Source organism: Botryllus schlosseri, chromosome 16 (genome assembly GCF_051294905.1).
Source record: "Botryllus schlosseri isolate E-star chromosome 16, Bs_hap1, whole genome shotgun sequence".
Classification (NCBI taxonomy): Eukaryota; Metazoa; Chordata; class Ascidiacea; order Stolidobranchia; family Styelidae; genus Botryllus; species Botryllus schlosseri.
Window position 1 is genome coordinate 3,636,610 of NC_137251.1, and position 18,296 is coordinate 3,654,905.

Below are 18,296 nucleotides of genomic sequence, written 5' to 3' on the forward strand. Positions count from 1 at the left end.
ACGTCCCGATGGGCGCGATTTTGAGCGTCCCGCAGACTGTTTCCGGTCTTACGTGATAATGTGGCCCGCGTACCAGACTTGGACTATTAGAGCGAAATGCCGGTAATCTAGCTCTAATCTAATTTGGAAAAGCTGAACATTTTCTAGTTGTCCAAGTCTGCCGCGTACGTCAATTTTCCATTCTGAGAAAGATGTCCATAAAACTACTTGTTCTGTTAGGGTCTACATACATTTGCGAGAAAATATTTTCGACCATGAAAACTTGAACAGATTTCTAGTCTGTCTACGTCTGACATGCAGCCAGCAGCCAGCTGGGCGAAAATGGCAACAACGCTCGCTTTTGTCAAGCCAATATTGCAATAAAAAGCTGCATTTTCCCGCTTTCGCGCTTATAGATTGCAAAGTTCGATCCTGACTAAAAACCGAGAACGAAGAATCAAAGTATTATAAGGTATGTAAGTATAACGCACTGAACCACAGTCGGAGAACGCCTCAGCCTTGAGTGTATGTCCGGGTCCGCGCGTCACATTATCATGAATACCGAAAACAACCCGCGGCCGCAGATAAAAACCCTCTGAATCCGGCCCGCTTTCCGTATGTTCCCCACCCGGCCTTCATTTATGGTAATACCCCGAACATTATTTAGAGCTGACGCTTGACTAATATATATATACGGTCAGGCTCGATTCACCCGGCAGTCTACACATTTGATCACAACTGAAATATTTTCAGGCGGAGGCGAAGAATCCGAAATGGTCATATGCAGCAATCTGTATCACTTGACGAATACGGATTTGAAAATGCATATGCTGAAGCAACCGGATCAAGAGAGCTAAAAGAAAACGTTCTGTACGGAGGTGTGGATCATGAAACTGTAGAGACTAATGCAGCACCAGTGGTAAACGCTGCAGTAAACAAAGTCGCAAGCGAAGGCGCTGCGGCGCCTGTCGTGTATGCTGCGGTAAACAAAGCCGCTAGCGAGACTGCTACGGTGCCTGCTGCGTACGCTGAGGTAAACAAAGTCGCCCACGAGGCCGCTACGGTGCCGGATGTGTACGCTGAGGTAAACAAAGTCGCTAGCGAGGCCGATCAGGCACAAATTGATAATAATGGGCAGCGTACACAAGCGTTTAGCACATTCAAGTGTGACTACTGACTGGTCATCGTTTGACTATAGCTCCTTATCAGTGATCTCCTTATTCCGGGTCTGGATGTGTAGATTGTCCACTTTCCAGTAATGTACAACGTATGCATCACTAAGACTATGAGAACTATAAAAACACGGTTTTTCAAATCTATCTGTATAGTGTGTAGCTGTGTACTGTGTATGTATAATTGTATATAGTGCACCACAAAACCCTCGGTTGATACAAATATCTGCCAGATTAAGTGCATGCAGTAGAATGACGGGTCATTTGGAATGAACGCAGGTAATAATGAACAGTGAATGTATGAATTGATTACTGATAATTTGATTATGTATAACTACACGATTATTGCGGTTTTGCTCAACATTATCCGATTATTATGGTGACATTTTCGATGATTTATTTACTGTGCTATGTTTTAATAAGAATTGAAACTACGCCTTCCTTGCTCTTCAATTTTCTTTAAATATGTCGGCATACAATGGCCTGTTCTGTAATAATCACCCTCAAAGAAAATAGCATTGCTTTTTTCAATCATTTGCAACATATTGTACTCGTCCACTCAGCAATCATATGACTAATATATATTCTTTGGGCTCGAATTTTTCCAATTCAATACTGGACAGCAACTATATATATAGAAACTGCAATGCACTCAATTTTCTTTGAAGTCACCTATTCATTCGAAAATGTACAAAGAATAGTGAAAGTCACGAAAGTACACTTATTACGTAGCAAGCAAGCACCATCGCCATGGATTATGCGAATCCTTAAGGACTTGAAGAAATTTCAAAATATGGATAGCTTGTGTTTGTTAAAGAAACTTGACGTATCATAGTAACGATGCGATAGTACATCAATTAGGCCATCAGGTATATTTACATCACACAAACTATCTCTTACCAAGTAAAGGGGTGACGTCACGTTTAGAACGTATCACTCAGTTGCGATATTGATTCTATATACGTGCTTTGGCACTCACACTGGACCCAGTACACCTAAAACTCCATTCACATACAATTTTTATAAACATGTCACAAATACTCTATAATTTATGTTACGAAATAATTTTAGGGCCCCTTCGAGCTCGGGCCCCTCTAATCGGGGGGGAGGGTTGTTCGGTGCGGCAATTAAGGCCCTTCGTGTTTAGTGCTCCACACCGTCTTTGAATTTCAACTTTCGGCTTTCTTTTTTGACATGCCAGTTCATCCTTTATGAATGATGATGTATCATAGTAAACACGAACACTGATTGACTTGTTTTACGAAATAGGTATGTGGAAACGTTGCCTATCATGAAACAATTTGAAGCACAGGCCGTGTAATGTGTAATGCGTAATGTGACAATGGCAAAAAAATGGTATGAAAAATACTATATGGAAAAAAGACTTTAATTGTTACGGCATACTTTGCCACCTTGGCTCTATTTTGAATCAGGGCTACGCATATTATATATACCCTGCGTGGGACGTAGGAGGCGTAATCGCGGCATATTAATGAACTGGATTCAAAGTAATCCAATTTCCGTTCCGGTCAAGTTTATACAGCCTATGTTTTGTCCTGGCAACAATATTCAAAAACAGGTTTTATGTTCTGAATTCCAAGCAACGGGCACGCGGGCCGCACAGAATAGCTCCGCGGGCCGCACTTTGCCCAGATCTGATATAGAGTATGTGAGAAGGAGAGGGGTCAGGGGACACATGAGACGCAACAGTTTCTTCGTAATGTCATGTGGCAACAGTCCAAATTTTAGTCCCTGCCTTGATCGCATCGACAAAGTGCAACAGGGAAGAAATGAGTGCAGGAAATTTGGCAAAGGTCACCTCGGTACCACAGAAATTGATAGACTGCAATGATATGCCTTCTTTTCGCGAAAGTCTTTCAGCAACAGTTCGAATACGGTGACTTTTTGAGAAAAATGGATGCTGCCAAGAGGTTTTCCACACCTTCAACTTTAATTTGAGACCGCATCATATTTAGAGCGCCGTGAGGTAGAAAATCAATCGTTTTGTCACGAATATTGCTGGCGGGAGGTGGCAAATAGACTTTTAATTTTTATGTTTGTCTTTTACGAGTCATGAAAGGAATGCTGTAATAATGCTTTTTGTTTAAAATTACATTCTGAATCTTTCAGGGAGTCGATATTAATATTTAAGCTATCTTCCTGATGTTGGATAATGACTACATCAGGTGATGGAAACATGTTGCAGTGCCCTTAACTGGCTTAACAGTTTAACTCAACAAATGATTGCCTCTAACCCACTTTTTTTGGCTAAACCGATATTCACTGTACTTCAAATATCATATGTTCGTCACGAATTACAATAAAACGTATCCCTCTATCAAGTAGCCTTTATGACGAATAACGTCCATGGAGCAGTAGATCTCGGCGGAAATCCGTCAGTCTTCGAGCATGTCCGTCCACACTCCAGGCAAAATACGAGCAGATTCTACTAAATGGTGACACGAGATTACCGTTTGTCGACTTGGCCTTAGTAGTATTATACGCAGGGTTTATACGCCGACCAATAGTCATTGAGTATTTGATCACGTGACATCTGTTAGCCAATCAGAATGCAGAACAATGTGGGTGTGGTTCCAATACGAGAGAGGTTTTGGTTGTGTGAGAGAAGGCATAGTTCCAGTCCAGTAACGCTGAGATTACGTCATTATTGCGTAAGTTGATTACCTTCATTATGATTGCGTATTGCAGCATGTTTATGATTACGTCACATGCGTAGTTCCAGTACAGTAACGCTGAGATATTATTACGTCATTATTGCGTAAGTTGATTACCTTCAATATGATTGCGTATTGCACCATGTACAGTATTGATTACGTCATATTCGTAGTTGATTACTTTAGTTATTACGAGAGCGTCTTTGCTTTGTTCCAGTAATGCTGAGATATGATTACGTCATGATTGCGTCTAGTTCCAGTCCAGTAACGCTGAGATATTATTACGTCATTATTGCGTAAGTTGATTACCTTCAATATGATTGCGTATTGCACCATGTCCAGTAATGATTACGTCATATGCGATTACTTTAGTTATTACGAGAGCGGCTTTGCTTAGTGCCAGTAACCACGACATGAATCCGGCAGATTCTTTCCATTTCCTGAACGCTTATTTGTAGGATATTCTTTCATGCTACATTGAATATTGAGTGGAACGCACTTATGGTTAGGGTAATGAACTATACGCATATGACGTAATCATGAACATGCTTCAACTACACAATCATAATAACGTAAATATTTCTCAGTGGTATTGGACTGGAACTATACGCAATCATAACGTAATCATAGAGATAAATGACGTAATCATATCTCAGCCGACAATCAACATAATGACGAACCAACGTGTGTTAACTTGCGTTATTATGTACCTAGTAATTGGTGCGAGTAATGCCGCAACTGCTGTTGTTCAATGCATTTACCATGTTCGTAGCAAGCATCTTAATAAGGATAGACAGCCCCAAGCAAATAATGTAAGTATGTATGTATGAATGATTTATTCGCTGTACGCTGTATATTGAATATGTGTAATAATATAAAAATTGGCTAAAATTGTGAATATCTAATCATTGTGAAAATAGCAATTATCTCATGTTGTTGATGAAAATGATCAGCTTACGTTGTTATAAGCTCCAAAGCATGATTTAAATATTTTTTAAATATTCCATTTAAAAAAAATAATATTACTTTGGTTCTAACTTTGGAATAATAATTATTGATAATATTTTCATTATTCATTGAAATCATTTTAGCTTATAACGGTGTACATCTTTTAAATATTATTGTAATGATTTCAATTATTAACGAAAAAATATTATCAATAATTATTATTCCAAAGTTAGAACCAAAGTAATATTTTTAAAAAAAAATGGAATATTTAAAAAATATTTAAATCATACTTTGAAGCTTATAACAGCGTAAGCTGATTATTTTCATCAACTACACGAGATAATTGCTAATTTCACAATGATAACATATTCAGTAATAATATAAAAATTGGCTAATATTGTGAATATCGAATCATTGTGAAATTAGCAATTATCTCATGTTGTTGATGAAAATGATCAGCTTACGTTATTATAAGCACCAAAGCATGATTTAAATATTTTCAAATATTCCACTTTTTAAATATCATTACTTTGGTTCTAACTTTGAAACAACAATTATTAATATTATTTTTTCATTATTCATTGAAATCATTGTAGCTTATAACGGGTGAACTGAACATCTTTTTAATAATATTGTTGCTTTGTGAATATCTTATTGATTTTTAGTTAAATTATCGATTATCTTGTATAGTTGATAAATTAGTTTGTACAAAAGCCGTTCACTGTTATAATCTACATGATTTCAATGATTATTAAAAATAATTTTAATATTAAATCTAACAAAGTAATAATATAAAAAATTGGCTAATATTGTGAATATCTTATCATTGTGAAATTAGCAATTATCTCGTGCTGTTGATGAAAATAATCATCTTACGTTGTATTAGGATTTATTTTACAAAACTGTAGTGTAAAGGTCTTTAGTACTTTGGAAAAAGTAGTTTCTATATACTTTACTAAATTTGATGTAAAGTGTTCGACGATTTAAAAAATTGGTATTAATTTTACAAAATTCCCAGTATAAAAGTTTTTACAAAATCGGCTTGAGTAATTACTGTCACTAGGCAAACCCAAGCAGAGTGTATTCTGATAAATGTAGTAGTAGTAATCGATTATCGCGAAATAAATAGATAACATACAATATGTGCGTTGCTACGATGTCTCATAAATACTTTCATTTAATGTATACAAGTAGGATATTTATACGTTAAGTCAAGAATAAAAAAATTAACGCTGTCTCCATAGAAAGATATGTAAATATACTAGAACGGCTACATCTGGACGCCTGCAAGTAAGAACGTAAGCTAATCATTTTCATCAACAACATGAGATAATTGCAAATTTCACAATGATTAGATATTCACAATATAAGCCAATTTCTATATTATTACTGAATATCTTATCATTGTGAGGTTTATTCAACTCTCATTTATTCGGAATTCTAGAACTACTGAAGTCTCATGGAATTATAAAATACCGTGCTTTGCAAACAATGTAAAAATAATAGAAGCGAAGTTAGCTTGGTTCCCTGGGGACATCTATGCCTTTGTCAGGAATGTTCATCCAACGATGAGGTAATTGAATACGCGCGCTTATCTATGCGTCTTGAAAAGCTAGTGGACGGGAAGTGAATACCCTAGACATGTCCGAACCTGTATATATTGCAGCATATTAGAGATAGCTTGTGCAATAGCCCTAAATACAACAAAATGCGGAGAGCTGATATCGCAATAGGTGCGCGGTGTTCGACAATAACAAACGCAATTGTTCGAACTCAGTGGATCCCATACCGCATTGTTAGCTCTAAATACTTGACCGTTGAAAAATCTATTCCCCAATGAGTTAGACAGCAATGCGTTAGTCGTAGCGATTCAATCGTGTGCTCTATAATAACAAAAACACAAATGACTTGGTGGATATCACTGCTAGCTCTAAATACCAGTTGCATAGCTGAGGCTAAATGCCGTAAATAACTACTGAGTTGGCCGAGTGGTGATTTACTCGCTCGGAAATCGTCACTTCTTGCACTTTACTAAAAATTTGCTGCTACTAAAATGTTAAAATTTACTTTTTTCAATAGCCTTGATGAGCAGCGTCAGTTTCATCTATATCCTATCATGCATTTTCGCACAGCAGAATGACCTATCGCATCGTAAAATAGCAAAAATACATCGAGAATCTGCAGACTCTCATTGCGAAATATTTGAGTTTTACGAATTATCCTTCAAAGTGAGCTTGCATATTGGATATCATCCAAAGCCTCTTGATATCGAAATAATTGATTATTTGGAGTACTCAAGTATAGGTTTCGCCTGCTTGGGCTATACTTAATCAAACGATTATCTGTTTAGACTAGAGTTTTCAGTTATTAGAAAAATAATACCTTCAATACTTACTTTTTTTAGTCACTCGGAATTCAGCACATCATGTACTTTGGAAGAAATTTACTGGTAATAGAATGTTGAAATGTACTTTTCCATTGACCTTGATGAGCGGGCCCAGTTTCATCTATATCCTACCATGCATTTTCGCACTTCAAAATGACTTATCACAATGAAAAATAGCACAAATACATCAAGAATTTGCGGAGTCTCCCTATACGATAATTGAGTTTTACAAATTACCCTTCGAAGTGAACCTACATGTTGGGTATTATCCAAAACCTCGTAGAATATCGCTCCGAGCGACAAATCCTTTGAATTAAGGTGGAAGCAGCTATTTCCGGCTAAGTAAAATGTTAGTATTCTAGGTCTATTTCTGCTTAATCCTGAAACTATAATGGATTTGAAGCATTACAATATCATAAACACTCGAGAGTATTTGGTACATGTACACTAAAAACTTACTTGAGTATACTCTGAAGAAGTCAACATTTACTTGTTTAGCCGCTCGGAAATCATCACTTCTTGTACTTTACTAGAAATTCACTGCTGATGAATGAGTAATCGACTTTAGTCGATATTCTCGTACTACGAAACTGAAGAATGAATAGACGCGTTTTCGAACTATAGAATGATGTAGTCTCTACAAAATGTTTTTGATATCAAAATAACTTTTTTACATGAATGGTCACGTATCTTAATATTCAAATAACCCAACACAGAACTAGTATTACAAGAATATCATAGTTCTTGTACCAAAGTTGTTTGTGCACAATATATGTTTAAGGTAAGTCCTACACATTCATGATTTCGTCCGAGTTTGTATTTTAGAAAATAATATACCGACATCGCGACATCTTTCAAAAAACAAAACCATGATCACTGCTTGAGAGACCTATCAATGTCATCACAGTAATCTTGTAACTTCGACAAAAGAGTAGATATGTATTTGACTTTCGTTCCACAAAGCTAACGCGCAAACAATTTACTTTACTAACGAGAAGTATCGAGTTATCGAATGATTTTCCCTTACATCGAAACAAATAGAATGTGGATTATATAACTATATTTCTAACGTTCCTAACCCTTTGCACACCGCAGTTGTAAATCACACAAGCAACAAGTTTCGAGAAACGAGTTATTGAATAACGTGAAAGTGTTTTTCTAGTGTCAAGTCGTTATGTTGATTAAAGCATATAATGTAATACCATGAAGTGAGACTTCGAAACTATCGTCAGTTCTCCATGAGCAAATATCGTGTTCTACAAGTGTTAAGATATTGTATTATGTAGCTAGTAATTGGTGCACGTAATCTCGGGATCGAACCAACGTGTGTTAACTTGCGTTATTATGTACCTAGTAATTGGTGCGAGTAATGCCGCAACCGCTGTTGTTCAATGCATTTACCATGTTCGTAGCAAGCATCTTAATAAGGATAGACAGCCCCAAGCAAATAATGTAAATATGTATGTATGAATGATTGGTCTAATGGTGCTTAACGACAGAAGCTGGTCTTCTATTCTATATTCCGAAATAATCAAGTTGGTGGTTTACCAACACCTCGCCTCATAGAAACTTGGTAGAATCACTTATAAATCCTCATGTTCACCTAACTAAATCTAATTTGATACTCGAGTACTGAACCTTAATTTTCCAGCAGTGTTATAGACGCCGTCAGATGGTACTCAACATCGCATAATTCTGCTCGAATACAAGTAAAAGTACAGATTTCAAAGTAAGTAAGTAAGTAAGTAAGTAAGTAAGTAAGTGAGTAACTGGTTATGTTTGTAGACTATATCTCCACTTCTACCTTTCAGAGATGTTGAGCAGAGAAGTACATGTGTTTCTTCAAAGTAGTCAAGTAGGTTTTTGGCTACATGCACCAACTACTCAAGTGTTTATGATATAGGCCTGTTTCGAATTCAAGACAGTTTCAGTATTAAACAAAAATGGACCTTGAATACTAACTTTTTATAATGTGAAATTTTAAATGCATAAACGAAGAAACGTCACTTTTACAATGCTTCGGTATGATTTCTATATTATTCCACTCTCGATATTGGACTGCGGTGTGACGGTGAGCTATATCTCGATGCCTGGGCTTCCGAATTAATTTTTTCGATTTATTCTACCCTATGTAGATTTAACATAAGGAAGGTTATTTCACTCATAAAATTTGAAATACGTATTTGCTCGAGTTAAAGCCATAACGCTTGGAGTGAAATTTTACGTGGTTTTCGTTAATATCCAACTTGGCTAATTCCGAAATGTAAATTGAAAAACTCAAATATCGCATAGTAGGACTTCGCAAATTTTCGATATATTTTTGCTATTTTTTCATGGTAATAAGTCATTCGGGACGGTGAAATGCATTATAGGAAATAGATGAAACTGGTACAATTCATCAAGACCCCTGAAAAAAAAAGTACATTACATTTCAACATTTTATTAGCAGGTAATCGAAATACCACAAACTGTGCTAACCTTCGGAGTTGTTAAGTAAAAAAGTACTCGTACTTCTTCGGAGTACCCAAGTAGGTTTTTCGCCTACATGCACCAAATACTCTCAAATCCTTATGATATTGGAGTGCTTCAACTTCATGATAGTTATAGTATTAAGCAGAAATATACCTGGAGTACTAACGTTTTACTTACTCGGAAATGACTACTTCTATCTTATTTTAAAGGATTCCTCGCTCGACGCGAAATTTTATTAGGTTTTGAATAATATCCAACATGTAGGTTCACTTTGAAGGCTACTTCGTAAAACTCAAATATTGCACAGTGAGAGTTCGCTAATTCTCGATGTATTTTTTGGTATTTTTATTGCGGTAAGTCATTCTGCAGCGCGAAAATGCATCGTAGGATATAGATGAAACTGACAACGCTCACCAAGACCACTGGACCACTGAAAAAGTACGTTTCAATATTTTAGTAGCAGTAAATTCCTAGTAAACTACAAGAAGTGATGATTTCCGAGTGAGTTAAAAAGTAAGTATTGTAGGTATAGTTTGCTCAAAACCGAAAACTCTGAAATAGAAGTAGATGCAGTGTAAAAAAGTTAATCACTTGATTAAGTATAGCACAAGCAGACCAAATCTATACTTGAGTACTTCGAAATGTACAAGTACTTCGCTATGGACTCCCTCCACGAAAAAAGTGACGAGGTTTTAGACTACTTTATCGGTACTTGACAGTTTCAGTTTTAGATAAGATTTGGAATAAAAAAACTAGCTCATTCACCCACTTGGAAATCTCTTCTTTAACCTGTACTTGAGCGTAGCAAGTCAATCTCATATAATAATAATTCTACACGTACACTTGACCATATTTTATGACTTACATAATTACTTTTCCATATATTTGAAGTCAAGTCTGTCAAATAGCAGTAAATGTTACGATGAGCTTATATTCGTTCTGTGTGATCATCTTGACTAATGATATTCACTCGGCGAGCTCTCCAGTGATAGCCTTGGAACTTGGAACAGTGTTATATGACATCATAGCGATACGAGGTTACGACAGTTTATAATTAGCTACCTTACGACACCAAATTTCGTTAGTTCATCTCCACCTTCAAATATCGTGTTATACAAATATTGTGTATACGGAACAAATACATATATGGCTATGTTGTTGCAATCTGCAAAAAAGTACCTCCCTCAGTAACCAATTTCTGGTAGGCTATGCATACAAATGAGGACAGTTACATCAACGAGTCGTAACTTGTTGTAATATGTAGCTAGTAATTAGTGCAAGTAAGTCCGCAACTACTGTTCAAGACCTTTTCCGCGTTTTTTGTCAAGCATCCTCGTAAGGACAGACAGTCCCAATCAGTTAATGTAAGTGTTTATGTATGTATGAGGGGTCTTATGGCGGTTGACGAATGAAGTTGGTCGTCTATTCTATTCCGAAATAATCAAGTTAGTGGTTTTTAACAGGACCACGCCTCATAGAACTTCAGTAGAATAACTTATAACTCCTCACGTTTACTCAACTAAATCTAATTTGATAATCAAGTACTGAATCTTAATTTTCAAACGAGTTCAAATTTCACTCTAACTTATGAGATTACATATAATAACTTTTCACGATGCAATGTATTTTACAGCATGAGTCAAGTGATTTCGTAATTAACACAAGATAATTAAATGAATTTTTAGAGTACTATAAGTTATTCGTGTCATCCTCCTTCATATATTATAAAAGAATATCTACTGCAGTCGATTTGTAATTATTTGCGCTGTGTTTGATTAACTCAATCATGTTGCAGTGTTTTTTAATAACGAAACTCTTTTACAGCATAAACCAAATAATTTCATAATAAACACAAGCTGATTTCATAATAAACATAAACAAATATTTCCGCGCCCTCCTAAACCTAATTCCTCCTAACCCTATAACCTAATCCTGAGGCGCGGAAATATTTGTTTATGTTTATTATGAAATTAGCTTGTGTTTATTATGAAATTATTTGGTTTATGCTGTAAAAGAGTTTCGTTATTAAAAAACACTGCAACATGATTGAGTTAATCAAACACAGCGCAAATAATTACAAATCGACTGCAGTAGATATTCTTTTATAATATATGAAGGAGGATGACACGAATAACTTATAGTACTCTAAAAATTCATTTAATTATCTTGTGTTAATTACGAAATCACTTGACTCATGCTGTAAAATACATTGCATCGTGAAAAGTTATTATATGTAATCTCATAAGTTAGAGTGAAATTTGAACTCGTTTGAAAATTAAGATTCAGTACTTGATTATCAAATTAGATTTAGTTGAGTAAACGTGAGGAGTTATAAGTTATTCTACTGAAGTTCTATGAGGCGTGGTCCTGTTAAAAACCACTAACTTGATTATTTCGGAATAGAATAGACGACCAACTTCATTCGTCAACCGCCATAAGACCCCTCATACATACATAAACACTTACATTAACTGATTGGGACTGTCTGTCCTTACGAGGATGCTTGACAAAAAACGCGGAAAAGGTCTTGAACAGTAGTTGCGGACTTACTTGCACTAATTACTAGCTACATATTACAACAAGTTACGACTCGTTGATGTAACTGTCCTCATTTGTATGCATAGCCTACCAGAAATTGGTTACTGAGGGAGGTACTTTTTTGCAGATTGCAACAACATAGCCATATATGTATTTGTTCCGTATACACAATATTTGTATAACACGATATTTGAAGGTGGAGATGAACTAACGAAATTTGGTGTCGTAAGGTAGCTAATTATAAACTGTCGTAACCTCGTATCGCTATGATGTCATATAACACTGTTCCAAGTTCCAAGGCTATCACTGGAGAGCTCGCCGAGTGAATATCATTAGTCAAGATGATCACACAGAACGAATATAAGCTCATCGTAACATTTACTGCTATTTGACAGACTTGACTTCAAATATATGGAAAAGTAATTATGTAAGTCATAAAATATGGTCAAGTGTACGTGTAGAATTATTATTATATGAGATTGACTTGCTACGCTCAAGTACAGGTTAAAGAAGAGATTTCCAAGTGGGTGAATGAGCTAGTTTTTTTATTCCAAATCTTATCTAAAACTGAAACTGTCAAGTACCGATAAAGTAGTCTAAAACCTCGTCACTTTTTTCGTGGAGGGAGTCCATAGCGAAGTACTTGTACATTTCGAAGTACTCAAGTATAGATTTGGTCTGCTTGTGCTATACTTAATCAAGTGATTAACTTTTTTACACTGCATCTACTTCTATTTCAGAGTTTTCGGTTTTTGAGCAAACTATACCTACAATACTTACTTTTTAACTCACTCGGAAATCATCACTTCTTGTAGTTTACTAGGAATTTACTGCTACTAAAATATTGAAACGTACTTTTTCAGTGGTCCAGTGGTCTTGGTGAGCGTTGTCAGTTTCATCTATATCCTACGATGCATTTTCGCGCTGCAGAATGACTTACCGCAATAAAAATACCAAAAAATACATCGAGAATTAGCGAACTCTCACTGTGCAATATTTGAGTTTTACGAAGTAGCCTTCAAAGTGAACCTACATGTTGGATATTATTCAAAACCTAATAAAATTTCGCGTCGAGCGAGGAATCCTTTAAAATAAGATAGAAGTAGTCATTTCCGAGTAAGTAAAACGTTAGTACTCCAGGTATATTTCTGCTTAATACTATAACTATCATGAAGTTGAAGCACTCCAATATCATAAGGATTTGAGAGTATTTGGTGCATGTAGGCGAAAAACCTACTTGGGTACTCCGAAGAAGTACGAGTACTTTTTTACTTAACAACTCCGAAGGTTAGCACAGTTTGTGGTATTTCGATTACCTGCTAATAAAATGTTGAAATGTAATGTACTTTTTTTTTCAGGGGTCTTGATGAATTGTACCAGTTTCATCTATTTCCTATAATGCATTTCACCGTCCCGAATGACTTATTACCATGAAAAAATAGCAAAAATATATCGAAAATTTGCGAAGTCCTACTATGCGATATTTGAGTTTTTCAATTTACATTTCGGAATTAGCCAAGTTGGATATTAACGAAAACCACGTAAAATTTCACTCCAAGCGTTATGGCTTTAACTCGAGCAAATACGTATTTCAAATTTTATGAGTGAAATAACCTTCCTTATGTTAAATCTACATAGGGTAGAATAAATCGAAAAAATTAATTCGGAAGCCCAGGCATCGAGATATAGCTCACCGTCACACCGCAGTCCAATATCGAGAGTGGAATAATATAGAAATCATACCGAAGCATTGTAAAAGTGACGTTTCTTCGTTTATGCATTTAAAATTTCACATTATAAAAAGTTAGTATTCAAGGTCCATTTTTGTTTAATACTGAAACTGTCTTGAATTCGAAACAGGCCTATATCATAAACACTTGAGTAGTTGGTGCATGTAGCCAAAAACCTACTTGACTACTTTGAAGAAACACATGTACTTCTCTGCTCAACATCTCTGAAAGGTAGAAGTGGAGATATAGTCTACAAACATAACCAGTTACTCACTTACTTACTTACTTACTTACTTACTTACTTACTTTGAAATCTGTACTTTTACTTGTATTCGAGCAGAATTATGCGATGTTGAGTACCATCTGACGGCGTCTATAACACTGCTGGAAAATTAAGGTTCAGTACTCGAGTATCAAATTAGATTTAGTTAGGTGAACATGAGGATTTATAAGTGATTCTACCAAGTTTCTATGAGGCGAGGTGTTGGTAAACCACCAACTTGATTATTTCGGAATATAGAATAGAAGACCAGCTTCTGTCGTTAAGCACCATTAGACCAATCATTCATACATACATATTTACATTATTTGCTTGGGGCTGTCTATCCTTATTAAGATGCTTGCTACGAACATGGTAAATGCATTGAACAACAGCGGTTGCGGCATTACTCGCACCAATTACTAGGTACATAATAACGCAAGTTAACACACGTTGGTTCGATCCCGAGATTACGTGCACCAATTACTAGCTACATAATACAATATCTTAACACTTGTAGAACACGATATTTGCTCATGGAGAACTGACGATAGTTTCGAAGTCTCACTTCATGGTATTACATTATATGCTTTAATCAACATAACGACTTGACACTAGAAAAACACTTTCACGTTATTCAATAACTCGTTTCTCGAAACTTGTTGCTTGTGTGATTTACAACTGCGGTGTGCAAAGGGTTAGGAACGTTAGAAATATAGTTATATAATCCACATTCTATTTGTTTCGATGTAAGGGAAAATCATTCGATAACTCGATACTTCTCGTTAGTAAAGTAAATTGTTTGCGCGTTAGCTTTGTGGAACGAAAGTCAAATACATATCTACTCTTTTGTCGAAGTTACAAGATTACTGTGATGACATTGATAGGTCTCTCAAGCAGTGATCATGGTTTTGTTTTTTGAAAGATGTCGCGATGTCGGTATATTATTTTCTAAAATACAAACTCGGACGAAATCATGAATGTGTAGGACTTACCTTAAACATATATTGTGCACAAACAACTTTGGTACAAGAACTATGATATTCTTGTAATACTAGTTCTGTGTTGGGTTATTTGAATATTAAGATACGTGACCATTCATGTAAAAAAGTTATTTTGATATCAAAAACATTTTGTAGAGACTACATCATTCTATAGTTCGAAAACGCGTCTATTCATTCTTCAGTTTCGTAGTACGAGAATATCGACTAAAGTCGATTACTCATTCATCAGCAGTGAATTTCTAGTAAAGTACAAGAAGTGATGATTTCCGAGCGGCTAAACAAGTAAATGTTGACTTCTTCAGAGTATACTCAAGTAAGTTTTTAGTGTACATGTACCAAATACTCTCGAGTGTTTATGATATTGTAATGCTTCAAATCCATTATAGTTTCAGGATTAAGCAGAAATAGACCTAGAATACTAACATTTTACTTAGCCGGAAATAGCTGCTTCCACCTTAATTCAAAGGATTTGTCGCTCGGAGCGATATTCTACGAGGTTTTGGATAATACCCAACATGTAGGTTCACTTCGAAGGGTAATTTGTAAAACTCAATTATCGTATAGGGAGACTCCGCAAATTCTTGATGTATTTGTGCTATTTTTCATTGTGATAAGTCATTTTGAAGTGCGAAAATGCATGGTAGGATATAGATGAAACTGGGCCCGCTCATCAAGGTCAATGGAAAAGTACATTTCAACATTCTATTACCAGTAAATTTCTTCCAAAGTACATGATGTGCTGAATTCCGAGTGACTAAAAAAAGTAAGTATTGAAGGTATTATTTTTCTAATAACTGAAAACTCTAGTCTAAACAGATAATCGTTTGATTAAGTATAGCCCAAGCAGGCGAAACCTATACTTGAGTACTCCAAATAATCAATTATTTCGATATCAAGAGGCTTTGGATGATATCCAATATGCAAGCTCACTTTGAAGGATAATTCGTAAAACTCAAATATTTCGCAATGAGAGTCTGCAGATTCTCGATGTATTTTTGCTATTTTACGATGCGATAGGTCATTCTGCTGTGCGAAAATGCATGATAGGATATAGATGAAACTGACGCTGCTCATCAAGGCTATTGAAAAAAGTAAATTTTAACATTTTAGTAGCAGCAAATTTTTAGTAAAGTGCAAGAAGTGACGATTTCCGAGCGAGTAAATCACCACTCGGCCAACTCAGTAGTTATTTACGGCATTTAGCCTCAGCTATGCAACTGGTATTTAGAGCTAGCAGTGATATCCACCAAGTCATTTGTGTTTTTGTTATTATAGAGCACACGATTGAATCGCTACGACTAACGCATTGCTGTCTAACTCATTGGGGAATAGATTTTTCAACGGTCAAGTATTTAGAGCTAACAATGCGGTATGGGATCCACTGAGTTCGAACAATTGCGTTTGTTATTGTCGAACACCGCGCACCTATTGCGATATCAGCTCTCCGCATTTTGTTGTATTTAGGGCTATTGCACAAGCTATCTCTAATATGCTGCAATATATACAGGTTCGGACATGTCTAGGGTATTCACTTCCCGTCCACTAGCTTTTCAAGACGCATAGATAAGCGCGCGTATTCAATTACCTCATCGTTGGATGAACATTCCTGACAAAGGCATAGATGTCCCCAGGGAACCAAGCTAACTTCGCTTCTATTATTTTTACATTGTTTGCAAAGCACGGTATTTTATAATTCCATGAGACTTCAGTAGTTCTAGAATTCCGAATAAATGAGAGTTGAATAAACCTCACAATGATAAGATATTCAGTAATAATATAGAAATTGGCTTATATTGTGAATATCTAATCATTGTGAAATTTGCAATTATCTCATGTTGTTGATGAAAATGATTAGCTTACGTTCTTACTTGCAGGCGTCCAGATGTAGCCGTTCTAGTATATTTACATATCTTTCTATGGAGACAGCGTTAATTTTTTTATTCTTGACTTAACGTATAAATATCCTACTTGTATACATTAAATGAAAGTATTTATGAGACATCGTAGCAACGCACATATTGTATGTTATCTATTTATTTCGCGATAATCGATTACTACTACTACATTTATCAGAATACACTCTGCTTGGGTTTGCCTAGTGACAGTAATTACTCAAGTCGATTTTGTAAAAACTTTTATACTGGGAATTTTGTAAAATTAATACCAATTTTTTAAATCGTCGAACACTTTACATCAAATTTAGTAAAGTATATAGAAACTACTTTTTCCAAAGTACTAAAGACCTTTACACTACAGTTTTGTAAAATAAATCCTAATACAACGTAAGATGATTATTTTCATCAACAGCACGAGATAATTGCTAATTTCACAATGATAAGATATTCACAATATTAGCCAATTTTTTATATTATTACTTTGTTAGATTTAGTATTAAAATTATTTTTAATAATCATTGAAATCATGTAGATTATAACAGTGAACGGCTTTTGTACAAACTAATTTATCAACTATACAAGATAATCGATAATTTAACTAAAAATCAATAAGATATTCACAAAGCAACAATATTATTAAAAAGATGTTCAGTTCACCCGTTATAAGCTACAATGATTTCAATGAATAATGAAAAAATAATATTAATAATTGTTGTTTCAAAGTTAGAACCAAAGTAATGATATTTAAAAAGTGGAATATTTGAAAATATTTAAATCATGCTTTGGTGCTTATAATAACGTAAGCTGATCATTTTCATCAACAACATGAGATAATTGCTAATTTCACAATGATTCGATATTCACAATATTAGCCAATTTTTATATTATTACTGAATATGTTATCATTGTGAAATTAGCAATTATCTCGTGTAGTTGATGAAAATAATCAGCTTACGCTGTTATAAGCTTCAAAGTATGATTTAAATATTTTTTAAATATTCCATTTTTTTTTAAAAATATTACTTTGGTTCTAACTTTGGAATAATAATTATTGATAATATTTTTTCGTTAATAATTGAAATCATTACAATAATATTTAAAAGATGTACACCGTTATAAGCTAAAATGATTTCAATGAATAATGAAAATATTATCAATAATTATTATTCCAAAGTTAGAACCAAAGTAATATTATTTTTTTTAAATGGAATATTTAAAAAATATTTAAATCATGCTTT

At 35.0% G+C, this 18,296-nt stretch overlaps 1 long non-coding RNA gene across 1 annotated transcript in view; it reads left to right on the top strand.

Moving 5' to 3' along the window:
* Positions 1-18,296, top strand: part of LOC145458615 (uncharacterized) — a 361,279-nt gene that overhangs the window by 200,105 nt on the left and 142,878 nt on the right. The window lies entirely within an intron of this gene.